This window comes from Homarus americanus, unplaced genomic scaffold, assembly GCF_018991925.1.
Source record: "Homarus americanus isolate GMGI-L3 unplaced genomic scaffold, GMGI_Hamer_2.0 scaffold39675, whole genome shotgun sequence".
NCBI classification, from domain to species: Eukaryota; Metazoa; Arthropoda; class Malacostraca; order Decapoda; family Nephropidae; genus Homarus; species Homarus americanus.
Window position 1 is genome coordinate 19228029 of NW_024736071.1, and position 19123 is coordinate 19247151.

Genomic DNA, 19123 nt, shown 5'->3' on the forward strand with positions numbered 1-19123 from the left:
AATGCAAGGAAAAAATGTTCAGGTCGCTCGTAAGAAACTTCGTTAATCGAGGAATGCTCGTTAACCGGTTAAGAATCGTATGGAAGGTAACCTCGTTAACCGAGGCACTCATTAACCGAGGGATCACTGTACATACACCAGGGGCCAAGAAAACAGCTCCTGGACCATAGAATGCCAGGCCCACTGATGCCTGCTTGACTCTAACCACACTGTGACCAGCCGATTGACTTGATCAGGCCCAACCAAGCCACCTTCTAGCTGGAATAGAGGACCAAAGATGTGTATTGCTAGCCGAGAGACTGTATGCGACATTGCCCAACCTCCAGGACTCCCGTCTCCCAGCATTATGGGACGCCACATGGCAAACATGTGGGAGAGTATTCCAGCCCTGGTCTGAGCTGAGGACAATGCTGCCGGGTTCTCTAAAACTGGCAGCAGGATAGAAACCATTTTATCTGGACCACCAGTAACCCACCTATAGGAAACCCTTCCTCCATCCAAGGAGGAAGGAAGGGGTCAGCTAAATCCCAGCGGAGGGGTGATTTTGGAGGAATATTTAATTTTATTATTATTACGTACTGTACTGTACTGTACTTCATTTTGGTGCCAGTTAGTTGAATCTACCGGATAACTGGGAATCCCAACTATATTTGCAATTATCACCTTGCTTTCCTTATACTGGCCTAAGTTCCTCAAATCTTTGGTTCAATTTGACCAATATTAATTTCAAAAGCTATGAGAAAATAAATTCATAGTTAAATAATACAAGTAAATATTATGAAATAATAAAGGTAAGGACTCATTAGGAGCTGCTAGGATGTAAACAAACCCATTTAACTACCTTTTACGATCTCTCAACTTCTAAATAGACTACTGTATGTGTATTTTTTTTATTTAAAGACAGGGGTATGCATACTGTACAATGTTATCTTAATTTTGTTATTTAAGAAGTAAATATGGACAACCTAGGACCCAGGAAACCATAAAATTCTCAAACCGACTGCGTCTTTGTTTTAAAGGTCCCAGATCTGAGGGTCTATACAGTATACCTATACAGTACAAGCTTCTGTGAAATGTTGCTTTTACCTTCATTTTTTTTGTATTCTCTCAAGCCATCCCTATATCCCTAAGGTGCTAGCTAAGTTTTGGGGATGAAAATGAGAAGAATAAGTGGTTGAAAATGACATAGAAGCTTAAAATGATGAATAAACTACTTGTAGTGTACAAGTGTATAATGCTGACATATATCATGACTTTGAGACCTTTGCAACTGTAATGTACAACTGCAATATTTAATGGGGAGTACAACCTTTACTGTACTGCATATTTACTGTATAAATGAACATTAAATACAAAAAAATAGAATACAGTACAAGTGGTTTATTGTTCAGTACTTCGTCCCTCAAAGTTCTTTATGAAAAATTCCCTTTACCCACACATCCTGTCATCAATATACAACCTAAGCTCTTTAAATGTTGGTCACATAGCCACCTCTTACCTTCAATGGATTCAAGAGCCTCTTAGTACAGTACACTGAATTACCAAACAATCCAACGAACAATCAATCCAATAAAGCTTTGTACTACTGCAAACCAAATGGCTGAAGGGCAATAGTTAAAAATTTAAAACCTTGTTAACCTATAGGTAAATGGCTAGGTTACTGATAAATATTAATAGATAAATACAGTAGACACAATTCTACTGACAAGCTGGAGTATTACATTTTTAGGAATAGGACATACCTAGATGTTTGGTGGTTGTAAATCATAAGGTTTCTTTTAGAATGCCAACAGCAAGGAGAGGAGCCAGCGTGACCATGCTAAGAATGTTAATGTGTCCGGAGACCAGAGTCCAAGTGCTGTACCCTTCCTGTGTGTGAAGCAACTTTATGGTAGGTTAAGTTATTTAATGTTATTTTATAAAATTAAGAGATACTTTACCAATATTCATAAATGCAATATCATATTAATGAGGAATTCCACCACAAAACTGCAGAGAAATGTAGAAATGGTTCTTGAAAGCCCCTTCTATGGCAGAGCCAGAAATTTGATAGATTGAGTTTAATATGCATACTAAGCTACTGATCTAGACCTAAAAGACTCAAAACTAGTGCTTGGAATTACTGAATAGTAATTTAACTGACTGTATACATACCATTTGCAACTAATACCAATGGAGAGGGATATTTGGAAGAAAAGATTCACCATTTAAAGTAGGAAGCTGTAAACACACAGGCTTCCATTAGCTAGTGTGCACCTTGCTAGCTATCTTGGTTTCCCAGTACACTGCCACACTTACCAAAGGAAGAAAGAAGGATTGCCAAGTTACCTTGTTCTTGGCTCAACCATAAAATGCAATTTCAGTATCAATCTTTCACTTAAAGCCTACCACTTCAGCAAGCAATTCAAGTACAGTATCTGAAGCCAGCCAGGAAAAGGAAGATGGTATGAAATGCTCCAAATTCTAAGGTCACAAAATATCTTAAGGAGAGTTCCTACTTTACATTAACACATTAAGGTGCTGGGATACTAAAGTACATTCTCACCATGCCATCAATCAGATTATCCCCCATCCAACAAGTGGCTGATTATCATCATAGCTGATGACCAACCACCTTTATAGGATAGATTGTATAGATATACCCCTCAGGAAGACAATTTGCCTCCGGTCTGATTGTATTAATGAGTTTGACAATAAATTTAGAACTTCAAGTCTTGGAAGCTTTTTTTACAAGTAAAAGTGAAGGAGAGATAGGACATGTGGCACTGTTAAATCTATACACTGTTGTATCTCCTGGCAATTTGCAAGTCGCCAAAGACTGAGATATATGAATTGAGATGTTTTGAACTAATGGAGGTTATATGACTTAGAAAAAACATTGTGACAAGCGTTCAACAGAGTACTAGTCTGGGACACAAATGAATTTTAGTCGGCATAAGTCAAACAAAATGGAATATTGACAGTTTCAAATGTATTGTATGTGTACGCATGTCTTTTATGGATTCTGCTATAATCACTGACTTCCAAATCCATAAAATATTTCACAAATCAAAACACAATAATTATTTAATTGCAGGTACATTAACTTTCAATTGACAAACAATCATACAGGGTGACAATGAAGTCATGAACATTTCACAGTAACAGATCTTTATGATTAATGTCTGCTGTTGTATTTTTCAGGTGACATTAAGAACTACCTTAAGCATTGGAAAACTGAACCCCAATATCAAAACTTCAGATGGAAATATCGAGCATGGAACAGAGGGCTGCTATTGTAGAACTTTATTTTGCTAATCATTAACTACACAGTTACAACTGCAACAAAGACAATTTTAAGCTTAGTACTGTATAACAAACATGTCCCACACGAATTAATATTGCACTATGTTAAAGCTAAAAGGACAACTGGCAGTGTAGCAGATGCAAAAAATCAGGTGAAGAAGATTGGTAAGAACTGAAGAAGCAATTGAAAGAGTGAGAGAAACAATCCTGTGGAGCCCAAAGAAGTCAGCAAGAAGGAAGTCTCAAGAGCTGGGCATGAACAGGGTAACTACAGTATGCTTACAATTGTGAAGAAAGATTTTAATCTGTACCCTACAAAATTCAAGTGTCTTAGCAGTTGAAACCAGCTACCCATGAAAATCGACTAGCAATGTGTAATTTTAGTATTGGACTTTGATAGGCAATCCAAATAATTGACAAAAAATCCCATAATTTCTGATGACGACATTTTCACTTATCAGAGTATGTCAACAAACAAACCTTTACACAGCCAGAAAGTGACAATCTGGCGGTCATCCCAAATCTTGAATAATAAGTTCTTATTTCAGAGTGAGCATGGGGAAACTGTGACCAAGAATGGTGGACGGTACTGCCAATGCTGAAAGAATTTTTCATTCCTGAATACGCCATCGCAACTCAGACTTCAGTGACATATTCCTTCAAAGGGTGCAACTTGCCACAGAAGCAATACAACAAGGCAAATGTTGTAAAGAGACTTTTCCAAATCACATTATCTCATGATTTGGGGACATTCCATGGCCACCCTGATCACCTGACCTTACATTTCCAGATTATTTTTTATGGGGCTACTTAAAGTCAGAGGTCTATGCAAATAGATAAAAAAATATTACCTGAACTGAAACACACCATCAGAAACGAAATAATTTTGATTTTTCTGAAACACTTCAGTAAGTTATGGACTCCTCCTCCTCGATTCTTCTTCTGCCATGAAAGCCTATATTCTAATGGAAGTTACCTGACACCAGTCATTTTCAATAAGTGAAGAAGTGTGAATTTTGTCAGTATTTCCATACTGTGTTCTTATAAATATTTGGTATCAAAAAGTCATACTATCAATATAAATCAATTAATTAACAAAACAAATGTGTCCATAAACTAAATGTCATCCTGTACATATGTTCACAGACAGGGCTGGAGTCAAATATGTATTTGCATGTAGAGTACATTATTGTACTGAATTTATATAAAATCAATTTCCAGATTTGTATTTACATTTGAGAATCTTGAAGAATGTACAGGGCGCCCAAGATCACGGATTTTTTATTTGCAGTCCTCTATTATTCGAGAATGACACCCTGGATGAACCCAAGAATATCTGTGGGTAGTTTTAAAATTGCCGCATTTTCACGGCTGAGACAGGAGCCATTGTTCTAGAGACAGTAATTTCCTTTACCTATACACCACCCCTCTCGTTTTATGTAATACGTTTGAAAATCACCGCATAATTAAAAACCGCATAAATTAAACATATTTTTTTCCCATAAGAATGCCTGTAAATGGTTACAGGTTAGGGAAAATCATATAACTGTCACAATAAATATGCTTTTACCTTACTCATTAATAAAGAAAAACAGCAATAAAGGAAAACAATAGAATATACATCTTAAAACACTTACATTGACGATTGGCGACTTCTGCTTGCCCAAGGTAAGAGAGGTTGAGGAGGGAGGCTGCATAGGCGGAGGCAGAGTATGGGCGAGTCGGTGGTTGAGTGCAGGGGTGAGAGGGGGGGGTAAGGTATTGACCAGCCGCAAGGGAAATTACTGACCCAGACGTCGTATCAGATCATACAGAGGAAGTTTAAGTTTTCAGCTTATAAAATGTCAATGAATTTACTTGGGAAAATATAACTTATATTGCTGGAATTCCTTGCTATTGATTAACTTGAATATAAAAACATGCTATAGTTTGCACTAGACATAAAAATTTGTAATTATTTAGTACAGTAGTAAACTCGATTTACGTCAATTGAACCCACAGGGTACCGCGGAAAGTGAAACCACAGAAAGTGAACAACAGAACATATGGGATTAATTCCAATCGAGACTGACCCGACCCCCAAACCCACTTTTTCCGACACAATACCTATGTTGTAGTAAAACAACATCTAAGTTTTATGATGGTATGCTCACAATTAATATTTCAGAGAAATACAGTCGCCAGGTTAATGTCCATTCAAATAATGGACTCAAATCCTCTTCCCAGCTCACTGGCCCCTACCTTGAGAAATGATTGGGTGAAACACCACTAGATTTTAACGTTAGTAAAATAATCTCAGACTAAAGTTAGGATAATATAATTGACATTTCTGGACCTTGCAGGTCAGGAATATTTTGAATGTAAACTTCATACATTTTGCACAAAAGAAAAACACTTGCTTTGTGTAAACCAAATTATTACATTAGATCTAAAATTTGTATGTTCAATCAAAATCCATGATGTTTATATTCAAATGATCATCATATTGTAAGAATTCCAGCAATGTAAATTATATTCTGGTCCAGTAATTTGTATGAATTTTATGAGCTAAAACAAATATCTTCAGTTAGTAAAAAAAAAAAAATATTTTATCTGTCAATCAAAGTACCAACCTCCCCCCTCTTCGAACCCACGCCAGATGGTCGTCGGGTCCCAACCCTCCCCCACCTCCTGAAGAGAAATGTTGAGTGAAAAACTAGATTTTAACTTTTAGTAATAAATAATACCTCAGACTAAAGTTAGGATAATATAATTGATATTGCTGGATTCCTTGTAAGACCAGGAATATTTTGAATATAATGTCATATATTTTGCACAAAGATAACATATTTACTCAGAGTAAACATTAGATCTAAAATTTATGTCTAATGCAAAATTTTATGATGTTTATATTCAAAATGATCATCAAATTGTAAATTCCAGCAATGTAAATTATATTATGGCCGGGTAATTTGTATGAATTTTATGAGCTAAAACATATATCTTCATTAAATAAACAAAGAAATATTCTTCAAGGACACTATCTGTCAATCAAAATACTCGGCCCTAGCTGGGTCCGTCCCTCCCTCCTCCCCCCCACCCCCCACCTTCCCTCCCTACCAGAAAGCTTTGGGAGAAAATAGTAATTTACATTTTTAGTAATAAATAATAACTCAGACTAAGTTAAGGATAATATAATTGACATTTCTGGATTCCTTGCAGGTCAGGGAATATTTTGAATGTAAACTTCATATTTTGCACAAAAGATAAAATACTTGTTTTATGTAAACCAAATTATTACATTAGATCTAAAATTTGTATGTCTAATGCAAAATCCATGATGTTTATATTCAAAATGATCATCATATTGTAAGAATTCCAGCAATGTAAATTATATTCTGGCGGGTAATTTGTATGAATTTTATGAGCTAAATAAAAAAAATTATACTTCCGCAGCTATATGAGTAGATGCACCCATGAAAGTGAAAGTCCGGTTCTGGCAAAATTGCAGCGAAATGAAATCCGGAAAGTGAAACCGTGTAAAGCGGAGTAATACTGTACATTTGAGTACAGGTAGTTCTGCTATAGCGATAATTGTGTTCTTGTAAAATATCGTGTTATAGAAAATAGCGTATAATAGAAATAACAGGGCTTATGGAGAAAATAGGGTTAGGTGCAGATTACTCGAAATCGAAAAAATTTAGTAGTTAGCCTAACACAAAGGATAGCACAGTCTAAATAAATGTTACATTCATATCTAATAATGAAATCATACAGTAAATGTAACACTTTACCTTGAAAAATATGAATGTAACTTGATGGGGGAGAAGGGTGATTTTGAGGTTGATAACATCGACTCTTCAAGTGTTATATCCTTTCTTTTACGATAATCACCGGAATTCTATCATCAGAGCTTTTGGAGATATTCTTCTTTACCATAATCACAGTTAATACAAAATTGGAGAAATAGTAAGCAAAATAAGCGTTATAGCAAACAAAAGCGTTAGCGTTATACAAATATTGTTCGAATTCATAAATCGCGTTAGAGCAAATTAGCGTTATCAAAACCGCAGCGTTATAGCAGAACTCACTGTACAGATACAGGTTTGCCCTTAGGACAATTATTTCTTTTACTTTTTTCACAATAGGATGGTGTGTGCATGTAAATGAGTAAAAATAATGAAAGAAAGTTATATATCTACCCAAAAATAAGAGTTAAAAAACTTATACTGTACTTAAATGTACAATACTACACTTCAGGAATAAAGTTTTTATCTCTAGTGCAAAATATATGATGTCTATATTCAAATTATTAGCTGTCTTGCAAGGATTCCAGCAATACAAGTTATATTCTGCTGAGACACAACTGGCCTCACACCTGCATGGGTCAAGCTTTGCACGTTGGGTAATGTTCAGCGTCCTCTGGGTATGTAACATTTTTAATAAATTTTTCTGATTATGGGTATGTAACATTTTTAATAAATTTTTTCTGATTATTTGTGAGAGTATTTTCCTATTATTATTCATATGTATGTGTTTGTGTGTGTGTGTGTACACTCATACAGATATATACAATACAGGTAAATGAAATAATTGTCTAAGGGCAAACACAAAGGGAATACTGTATATATTTATTTGTACACAAGTAATACTGTCCCCCTCCCCACCCGGTCAGCAAATGTTGTTCGCGGATTTGGTGATTAGCGGCCCATTTTAAAGTAACCCCTGCGGGAGGGGCCCCCTGCATTTAAATTTTATATGTAAGTAAGTCTTCGGTTAACGTTGATTAAGTTCTTAAAAACTAACGTTATACAAAACAACGTTAAGCGGATCAATTTTCCCATAAGAAATAGATAAAATACAGGAGTTATGTTCCTGAGCCTCCTTTGCCCCATGAAATACATTACATGTACAGAAAATCATTGCCATTTCTAAAGAAAATCGTGCATGCACATACAAAGACTAAGTTTATATTGGTACTCACCAATGGGCGGAGTGGTAGCGAGTGTGTGGTGGGCAGTGAAGCGGAAGAGGCGGATGAGGAGGGGAGGAGTATGGCGGGAGGGAGGTATGGCGGGAGGGAGGAGTATGGCGGAGGAGATGGCGGGAGAGGGCGGGAGGAGGAGTGGCGGGAGGAGGAGGAGGAGGTGAGCGGAGGATGGCGAAGAGGAGGGTGGTGAGTCACTGAGACTCACAAGCTGAGAGAGCGTGGCGGCGCCAGACGAGAGAGGGTGATGCTCCGTAGAAAGTAGTCCATGATGACACAACGATGTAGTATCGGATCACCGAGACATTAAACAATTTTGGTCTCTAAAGTTTAGCGACGTAGTAAAAACAACGTTAAGCAGGACGAAGTTAAGCAGACTTACTGTACAGAATTTGATTATTGTATTTGCTCAAATGCACATCAGATACTATCTGGGTCTGGGTGGCAAGGAGGGGGAGGTTCAGTTTGACCTGTCAACAGGAGGTACAGCCATTAATCTTAGCACAGTATTGACCGTGTCGCTGCAGGGCCCTTCAGGTACAGGACTGTTTGAAGAGATGATATTTGTAAAGTCAACCAGTAACAAAATGTTAATTCTAAGGATGTGGCCACACTAGCATAAATTTTGCCTGAAACATGTTATTGTTTAAAAAATAGTACTGTACTAATGTTCACCTCCCTTTACTTATAACTTGAACACTGTCAGAGGGAAGACATAATTAATTGATCGAAGTTACAAATAGCCTATTTTGGAATTCGTACAGGTATATTACAGGAAATTAGTGTCTCTAGAATGAATGGCTCCTGTCCCAGCCACGTAGGCAACTTTAAAACTACCCACAGACATTCTTGGGTACATCAAAGGTGTCATCAGCGATTGGCCAAAAGTAAATCCGAGGCAGGAGCATACTGTATATGTAATGAGAACTGACAATACGTATGGACTTCCTCCAGCATCATGTTCAGTATACAGTACTATATAGTGAAAATCATCAAAGGATGGGTAAAACATTATCTTACCAGAGTTAGCATCCCAGACATGGACAAGAGGTGACCTGTCATTGATGATGGACAAGAGCTCCATCTTTGTCCCAGCCAAATCCTGAACACACACTGCATAAAGGGAGGTTTGGTAATCACAGTCTTACTGGTAATGTATATTGAGTATGTCTCATAACATTTATATTGTATACATGTATTGAAAAAGAAAATTTCTTGATTTTTCTCCGCTACAAGATGTCTTCCCAATGACCACAGTATAATTATATTTTGCCATAACTATGCAGGATTGAGCAAATTAAAGATACTGGAAGGTCAATATGTGTAAACCTTTAATCAGGACTTATATAGAAAACAAAGTACCATAAAAGTTTTGGATACATACAATTTATCATACAGGTAGCAAGTGAAAGGTCTGTCAAAATTAATGTAGGAAATGCCCAGCCTAATAAGTCATGCCAATGACTATAGCTTGACATTTCATCATACTGAGCTTGTTCAATAAATTATGGATTCCTAGTACAGGTATCAATAAGACTGATTCTTAAATTTTAAAAGAAAAATACTACACAACTGAATAAAACTACAATTATGCTAAGAAGCAAATGTTTTTAAAGTTTACAGTACAGTACTTATAAATTTTAAATTTGGTTCTGGCATTTATTTTTTGTACATTATATTTTTATCGTGATATCCTTACTGATATGTTTGTTTTAATGCAGAGAATGCAAATCTAATAGAAAAGAAAAACAAAATTAAAAGTTTATAAAGCTGACCACATATGCCAAACAAATTAACTTGGGCTCATTAGGTTATAGGTTAGATTACTGTAGATCCAGCTGGCTTGTGTGGTCTATTTCCTAAATGGTTTTCAACTGTTGTTTTCTTTACTCCACCATTGAATACATTATGCATGAAACACATTACAAAAGATGTACATTATTCATAAAAAATTAAAGCACAAGGACTGAACTTGACATTTGCCCAACATTTCCCCAGATACAACATATACATAGGTAGTCTTAAAAGCTCATAAGCACCTACCCTGGTAAATGTATCTGTTCTCGGAGATTCCCATATGGGTCATAAATGTTAACTACTTGGTTGTATCCAGTAGATGCCAAGAAACCTCCAGAAGCCTTCTGCCATGTGAAGAACACACCCCCCAGGACCATGAGGACTCTCTAAGCTGAAGACAGCTGTTAATATAATCAACAGTTTACAAAACAATTGTAATGGTCGGAATTATATTAGTTATAACTGTACCAAGTTCTTATCAATGAACAAATCACAAGTATTGCAGAAGCATATTAGTCAAATACAAGTACAGTAATACCCGATTCTGCGGTCAATTGAACCAGCGAATGCTGGCGTAAAATAAGGTGGTCCTTAATTTGGGGCAAAAAACAAAATTTGCCATTTTTTGTCAGAACCTGGCAAAAGTTTCCATTTGGGGTAGAAACATTGACTGTAAATATTTTTAAATATCTTAATAATTAAAGGTTGCTCAAGTCAAATGAAATTTAACAATATTATGCCTAGTATGCTTAATGTTCATTACACATCATTTCTAGCCCCCAAGCCTGGGCCCCTCACTTAGTCTAAGTGGGTATTAGCTGCTCAAGGCAGGGTCGCATGAGGACCAGTCTCACTCTTTGTCGTAGTAAGTCTGCTTGAGGGCATTGGAAATGATTTCCTGTGGTCAGCAAGTGCCTGCAGTAGATACTGCAATTGCTGTTCGTCATGGTGATGCGGTCTGAAATCTTGGACTAAGGCTACTCCTCTTTCTGCATGATCATTGATCACAGACAAAGCTTGTACACTGGCTTTTGCATTTTGGAAGCCAGGATCATCTTTCCTGTTCTACTGGGAGGGCCAGGAAATCTGTATTCAAGTTGAGCTTTTTGAAAATGACTTTGTGTTCTTTGTAGTGAAATCATATAGGTTCTTCACTTGGAGTGTGTCTGGATTGATTGTAACCCGTTTGACATGCTTTCTTCTCCAATAACGATGTTCATAGCTTCCAACATGCGGTCCTTCACTGCTGGGAGAACATCGTCATCAAAAAAGCCAATGCAACCAACTCTTCTGACAAGTACCAGAAGTGTCTCATCATTTTGTGGAAAGTTGCCTTTGATATGGCATCGCTGAGGGTACTGTAGTCTTGTAGAGCTTTAAGCAACATCAGATCTCCTTTTGGTGCCTTTGCAGCAAGTGGAGCAATTGTCCAAGCCTTCACATATATTAGGGCAAAGAAAATGCACAAATCTCTTGGTCCTCTGTTTCTCCTTTGAAGTAAGCTTAAACTGAGCGGAATAACCACACTTTGAAGGAATAAATGGTCTTTGCCATCCATCGTTGCTTGGTGCATTGCACCAGGAGCAGAAAAATCTTACTCCCGAAGGTGATGTGCCAAGGAAGATGTAGGCCAGCTCTAGCAGCTCTCGATAATCATCTCGAAGCTGTGTCTCCAATAGAGCCTTCTCAATGAAGTTGGTTAGATCGTCCCTAACAGCTCTGACCGATTCTTCTGCCAGATCGTCGGTGGAGGAGTCTTCAAACTTCTGCTTGTCAATTTGTTCCCATTTGGCTTAGAATCTTCTGAACAGCTGTATGTCAGGAGCAGCTGAGTGCCCCTTACAGCTTCAAAAGCAGCTCCAGCTACAAGTTCTAGTAAATGGTGGCAGCAGGCAAAATATAGCAAATCACGACCCAGCAACTGCTCAATTTTGACACACGCACCCTTGTGGTGACCAGTATTTGACTTGTTGTATCAAAACACATGCCATGCACGATGTCTGCAATGTGCCATTGCTGCAAAGCCTTCACAACAGCTTTTGCTTGTTCATCACCGGTACCAGAGAAAGTTTTGGAACAGCAAAAGTTGGGAGGTGCCATTGCCTGAGACAAGAACTGGGAGTCTGTCAACATGGCCCCATGCCCCGTCAAATCAGGCATCAATTTACCATCCCAGTGAACAATTAAAACTGACTCTGGTTTGAAGTTTGAAAGGATTCAGCTGCCCTGCTACTCGATGATGCTGACGTTTCCTCCTGATGCTTGATCGATTCAGAATCAATTCACTGACATCATGGCCCAGACTCGAGCAGTTTGGGTGACAATGTGCATGGCCATTCTATCTGAGGACTTAGTCGATCTAATGCTAGAAAGTTCTGGAGTTAGAACTTCTTTTTGCAGCTTCTTGACAGTAGGTGGAGTTGAAGTGCTGATGGGCCAGGAACTGGGTTGGATTCCTCAGAAGAAGACGTAAATGGAATAACAGAACATATGGGATTAATTGAAGTAGAGACTGGGCCGACCCCCAAACTCCACTTTTTCAGACACAATACCTACGTTGTAAAATAGTATCTTAACTTTATGATGGTATGCAGAAATATCAATAAGAGAAATATCAATAAGAGAATAATATACTGTACCAGGTAAAAGAAAAATCAAGGTTTAACACTTACATCAGGTTAGGTTAGGTTAGAAAAAATCAAGGTTTAACACTTACGTAAGGTTAGGTTAGGTTAGAAAAATCAAGGTTTAACACTTACATTAGGTTAGGTTAGAAAAAATTAAGGTTAGGTTTAACACTTACGTTAGTAGCCACTCTCAGCGTATATGAGTAGATGCGCGTAAGGGCATTTGGTTCTGGCAGGGTACGTAAATGACAAAACGTGTAAACGAAACCGCGTAAACCAGGTATTACTGTAGATCATTAACGCTGGCCTGATGAGAAAGGAAAACCATATATCAGAACAGTTATGTACCTCTTAAGTTAAGAGTGCTCACAACAGGGTGTACCTAGTGGGTGGTAGAAGGACAGCCACCCTGGGTGCCAAGGTAAGGGGGACACCAAATTGCCTATGAATTTAAAAAAAAATTAAAGGAAAATAACAAAACGAAATTACTCTAGAAGAAAAGCCTGTACTACTGCTACCCTGGATAGGTTAATTCATAATCTCCAAGTTATAAATACCCTGTACGGGTATTAAATACAATATATTTATTATTAACACTTTTCAATTGTCAATATAATATTCTTTTGATGGTGACTGGCAGTAGATAGTAGGCAGCTCTACCACACAGGAGGTACTACCGCCTGGGAAGATATTGGAAGCATAATGTGCTGTCTAATGGTAGACCCTGCTGCTATATGGCATTCCAAAATTGTGACCAAGTCCCAGGTTGCTGATCTGACTTTCTGCCTTTTGCACACAATTGCGGGCTCTCAATTGTTTCTCTTGCTATTGACAACACAACATACATATATCGTTTCTCACTAATGATCTATTTTTCAATTTCTTTATGGTTCCTTATTATTACTATTATTATAATTTATTATTGCAGTGTTTTCATTATTATTATTATCATTATTATTTTATATTTATTTTTGTATTTTATTATAAATTTTACTTATCTGAATTATTATTATTGTTACTACGTTTCGCCCCGGCCCTGATGTGGGTCGGTGACCTGTGTCCGGTGGGCTTATATCCGTAAACTCCGTCTGGCGCCCCATGTGTCTGTTTGCTGCCGAAACGCACCGCCGTCATTAGCCTACTCATTCCTCTTTCATCACATGTTGGAGCTATTGTAATTTACAGACAATTATACTTTTAAACTTTAGATTGCTGCATTTTTAGTTCATTGATATTTATGAGCCTTGATATACTGTGCATTGTACTGTATTATGATAATTAATACTGTAATGGATAAATAAACTTAATGTTTAGGATTAAGAGTAAAATCTGTCATCAGAATTGTTCAAGATTATTATTGAATATGTTTACGTACTTGGAGAGTAAAAGAATTTTATAATGAAAAGTTAAGCAATCCACTGGGTTATGGTAATTTCTGAACTGAATGTAGACTGCATGTTTTGAGCAGCAAATTGCTGACTAGCCGGTCCCTCAGTTAACAAATGCCTCGGTTAACGAAATTTTTGGTTAACAAATTACCTTCCATAAGAATCTTCATTTACGTTAACTAACAAAATTGATTGAAATTCTTAAAAATGTTTCGACATGCTTTGGCTTGCTCACCAGCTGGAAGATTAGTCCGCAATAGAAAAATCGGTTCTAGGGCTTACATTCGTTAAAATTGGAGTAAATTTCAAGAAGGTTGTACTATTCAATAATTTTCCAAGTTTTATATTAAAATTTTTAGTCATTTTAACACGTATTTAACATAATTGCATTACAGGGAACTAGTTTGGTGCACCCATCAACCACTTCACTCACCCACCAAGGCCTCAGTTTGTGTCTCTGTTCAGTGGAGGAAACATCTTGCTTGTGGGTCTCTTGAACACAGAGTATTTTTACGTTTTACTGTACAATTATTGGTCATTCTGAAATTTATTTAACATATTGACAATATATAGTGCAGTGCAGTGTTGATTTAAAGAAAATAATCTTGAATTACACCAAGTGAACTTAAAATTTATGGTGAAATGACGGATCAACCATGGGGTGATTTCTCCACCCCCACTTCTAATTCCCATCATCATCATCATAAACCAGGAACCTTCTACATACATACCTCAAAGTAAGTGTACTTACTGCATTTTTTTTTTACTTTGTATGTAATTTTCGGTGAGCTGGACCAATTACCCAAAATCCTATTGAAACAATAGTTTTGATTAACGAATTTTCGTTAACGAACAACCTTCTGGAACAATTGTGTTCAAGAACCAAGGGACCACACTGTACATATATATAATTATTACAGTATTTTCTTAACTGAATGTAGACTATGTGTTTTGAGCAGCAAATTGGTGATTACTTATAGATAATTATTCCAGTTCTTGAAGTAAATTTGTTCAAGCCTTGCTACAACCGTAAAATATACTGTACATCATCAGTGTCTTAGCAATCCCTTTATTTTCTATTATGCTACATTATGTATATAAATTAAAATTAAGTTGATATAATTATTTATGTAGAAGTGGGGTTGCAGGAGTGGGGGTTAGTGGTGGTGGAGAGCCATAGAGGGGGGGCGCAATTCAGCCATTGCCCTGGGCGCCATCAAGGCTGGTTACTACCCTGGCTCACAACACATTACTCATAGCCTGGCCACTTACATGACTATGATGCTTATGGACTTGAATGCATCATGAGGTTGGGTGTCCTTGAAATCGGAAAAAATACTGCCAAGGCAACAGTCCACAGGAGAGGTCCAGGGCATTAGCCAATGGTAGATGCCAAGGGCAATGGCCAAGTGGCAGTGGCCTCAAGCAGATGCCAAGGATATTGTTCCACAGAGACAGCCTATGTCTGAGGTCCAAAGGCAGTCTAAGCCCAGAGCCTATCTAACCCTGGTCAGTCATTGGTATGGTGTCAAAAGTTTGATGTAAGAGAGAGTCAATAATTGGCAGTGCCCTTGTGCCCCTTTGTTGCATGTGTTTAGGTAATGATTAAATAGGAGTAAGGAATATTTTGTGTCAACTTCACATATTGTCATTGTGTTTTGATGAGTTAATGTTTATTGGCCAGACTTCAAATCACTTTTAAATAAATTTCATATAACTGTCTACACTGCATAAGTTTTCATACCATAAAAATTTTCATCTATAATTGCATTTCTACTTATAATTTTTGTAATGAAGTATCGAGTCCCAGCTCACCTAAGCTACCAACTTTCTATCTTTGCAATAGCTCCAAATAAATTTTTTACCTCTTCCCACTCTCAAATCTTCCCATTGTACAATATATAGTTAAATTTTAAAATACTATACAGTGCAGGCATTCACTAATCACATCGTGCCAAACAGCATAGTTTCGATAAAGTCGTTTAATAATTTACAATATTTTATACAAGAACTCATGAATGAAGGAAGTGCAGTGGGCCAATGGGCCCATTTACACCCAACCCATATCACTCATATATCTGTCCAACCTATATTTGGGCTTCCCAGCTGAAGTCTGATATAGCATCGCGAATCTGGCAGTGAGGAGGTAACATTGCCCACCCACGCATTCCCAGCCCACCAAAGTTCAGTCTCCGTCTTCTAACTTCATGGCAACAACTAGTACTGCTCCATGGATTATTTTGCCAATGGTGCCAATGGAAACAACCGTACATTTCAATACGATCTTTTGGCACTACCGCTATGGAGTGAATGGAATTTAGCTTGCTCCTGTAACCTCCAGGGTTACAGTCCAACTCGCTCATTGTCAACTCAGTCCACATCCAACTCGACCATCTCGGATAACCAACTCAGACCACTTAGGTTAACAAACTCGACCAAAAAGTAAAAGTTTACACATTTTTGCATGAATTATAGAAGTACAATGATAAACGCAGCATAGATTGTAAAGGGGGAGGGAAATTTATTTTTATTATTTATCTTTCATTCTATCTTATTACTATATGTGAAGAGGTGATTCTTTTATATATATAATTTTATTTTTATATTTTATATTTAGTTCACAATTAAGATCACTTTTACCGGGAGACCAGCCCACAACACCCTCATAAAATATGACGGGAGAATAACCTGATCACAGATCTGAAGTTGACATTCCACAACAATGTACCGACAGAAGCCGCACTCACTTACCTGGAGACCTGACAACGACACCCACACAAAATATGACGGTTGAGGATGACCTGATCACGAGATCTGAGGTTAACGAATTCGACAACAATTTAAATAATGAGTTACTTAATGCACAAAGGCAGAACATACCATACAGAAAACTCGGATCAAATAACAATGACCCCAAATGGATAAATAATTATTTAAAGAATATTATTGGCCAGGTATTGGCCAGTAGGGTTAAGACCGAGATAAGAAAAGCAAAAGAGGAATAATGAACTGAAGGTAGCAAGGGAGGTGAAGTTCCCAAGGATTCTTTCAAATGTATCAAACTAAAACATGAGACAAGATTGGACCAATACTGACGAGCTAACTGATAACGACGGAGAAAGGAGCAATAATCTGAACAGGTATTTTCAACAGTTTTCACTCACATAAACTCATAAAATTCGTCCTTCATACTGATTGAACCCTTGGTATTCACTCATTCACACTTCGTATTTCAGTGAACCAAAGTGGACATAAAACATATCTTAAACTTACTTCTAAACCTCTCGTCAGCTACTTGTTTGAAGTGTACAAGATGGGCCGAGTTGGAGGTACACCATCTCCAGTACTAGCCAGACTGGTAAGCTCTAAACTATCAAAACACAGAATTACAGCTTGAAAAGAACAACTTCAATACCTTGTCTGAAGCCATATTTCATATGTTCACTCTACGAAAGGTTCCAGCTTGTTTCAATATGTGCGGGTTCACCCACTGACGATACCCATTGTAACCGAAGGAATGTTTACAAACATAAGAATGACAGCTGACGATCACCACCCTAAGCTCAGTGGCTAGGCCCATTGCACCACTCCCTATTTTATTTCCTGTGCTTATGAATGAGGTAGTATTCACCAAACTAAAATTAATGTGTTAGCTCAAATGTTTCACTCAAACACAGTAAATCGTAAATATTTCACAAACTCGTTTCACAAGTATTTGTCTATCTTTTAATATGTATTATTGCAATGAGGTACCCAGCTGGTATCTATAACTTTTCTTTGACATGTTATATCAAATAATGCCTCAATGACACATCTACTAAAGTATTAGCTTTTTAAAACGTAGCATCAATTTTGTTTTATGTATTCACAATCATGCAATATTTCCTTCCAGGCAAAATGTTTAAAATAGCCCAGTGTGCATCCAATTGCATGAGCTTGTTGCAACCCTTAACAATTCTGGCTGCAGATGCATAGCTGAGCATAACGTCCCCAGCGGGAAAATGGCAGAGGTGAGCCCTATAACCAAACAAGGTGATTACCACCCATGAACAATTATAGGTTCCAGCCTTGACCAAACCCAACCAAACTTCACAGGTTTCCCGGTCCCCGGTTTCCTCCTGTACTGACACTGGGTGAACCTATCTCCCGAAAGGTAGTAGCTGATGTGACAAAAAAATATACAAAAAATTGTATAGATTACCAGAAAGCATATTCAAGGGTTCATGTTACGCACTGTTGGCAAGTACTGACCTCAAGTCAGCCTTATGTTAAGAGTTGCTGCATCAATTTGAATCCAAGGAATAGTACTCTTATCAAAACTGTGTTTGGGATATAGGTGGTTTAAATAGTTTCAACAAACTCGGCGTATCAGAACGTAACCAACCACCCAAGCAGCTAACGAGCCGATCAGTGGCGAAGAGCAAGGGCTGATCCAGGGGGGTCCTAGGGGTTCGGACCCTTTATCAGAAAATTCCAATAATTTTTCTTTACCAGTATTGTACTCCGGCGCTTTTGTAGAGTAAAAAGTATTTACTATTGACCTCAGAATCTCTCTAATATCAATTGCACATGGCTTCATTATGGCCTCAGGACCATGTGCTCAAAGCCTACTACACGGCCGCCATCAAATCGCTGGTAGATTACAGTGCTCCAGCACTCACTGGACTGAGAAGACCAGATAGCTAAGCTAGAAGTTATCCAAAATAATGCTCTCAGGACCATGCTTGGAGCATCCAGTGGACCAGTGTACATTTGCAAATGGAAACTGAACCACCACCCCTGGCAGTACGAGTCAAGCAGGTGACAGCCGGTCTCTCGCCAAAATCTGTAGATCAGATAAGCCCCAGCTGCCAAAATTCGAATCAGTGCCTCCCTCCACCTCGACCACAGAGTGCGAGGGGCCACCTGGTCGCACGAGGCAAGCGAGGTCATCCACACCTGCAAGCAGAAACACTCGTCAAGAACAACCAAGACACACGAGATAATGGTTATGTAGTTCCTCCACCATGGAGCCCTCCACCAGCCACATTCAAAATTACCGACCTAGATGATAGCAAAGC

General features: G+C 37.8%; 1 long non-coding RNA gene across 1 annotated transcript; it reads right to left on the reverse strand.

Annotated features, from left to right (window-relative positions):
* Positions 1-1784: 1784 nt before the first annotated feature.
* LOC121871691 lies at positions 1785-17597 on the reverse strand. Its single transcript, XR_006089936.1, has 4 exons — positions 17479-17597; positions 10295-10449; positions 9272-9364; positions 1785-1869 (listed from the first exon to the last, which is right to left on the reverse strand). It is a non-coding gene; the product is annotated as an uncharacterized LOC121871691 (long non-coding RNA).
* Between the last annotated feature and the right edge of the window lie 1526 nt (positions 17598-19123).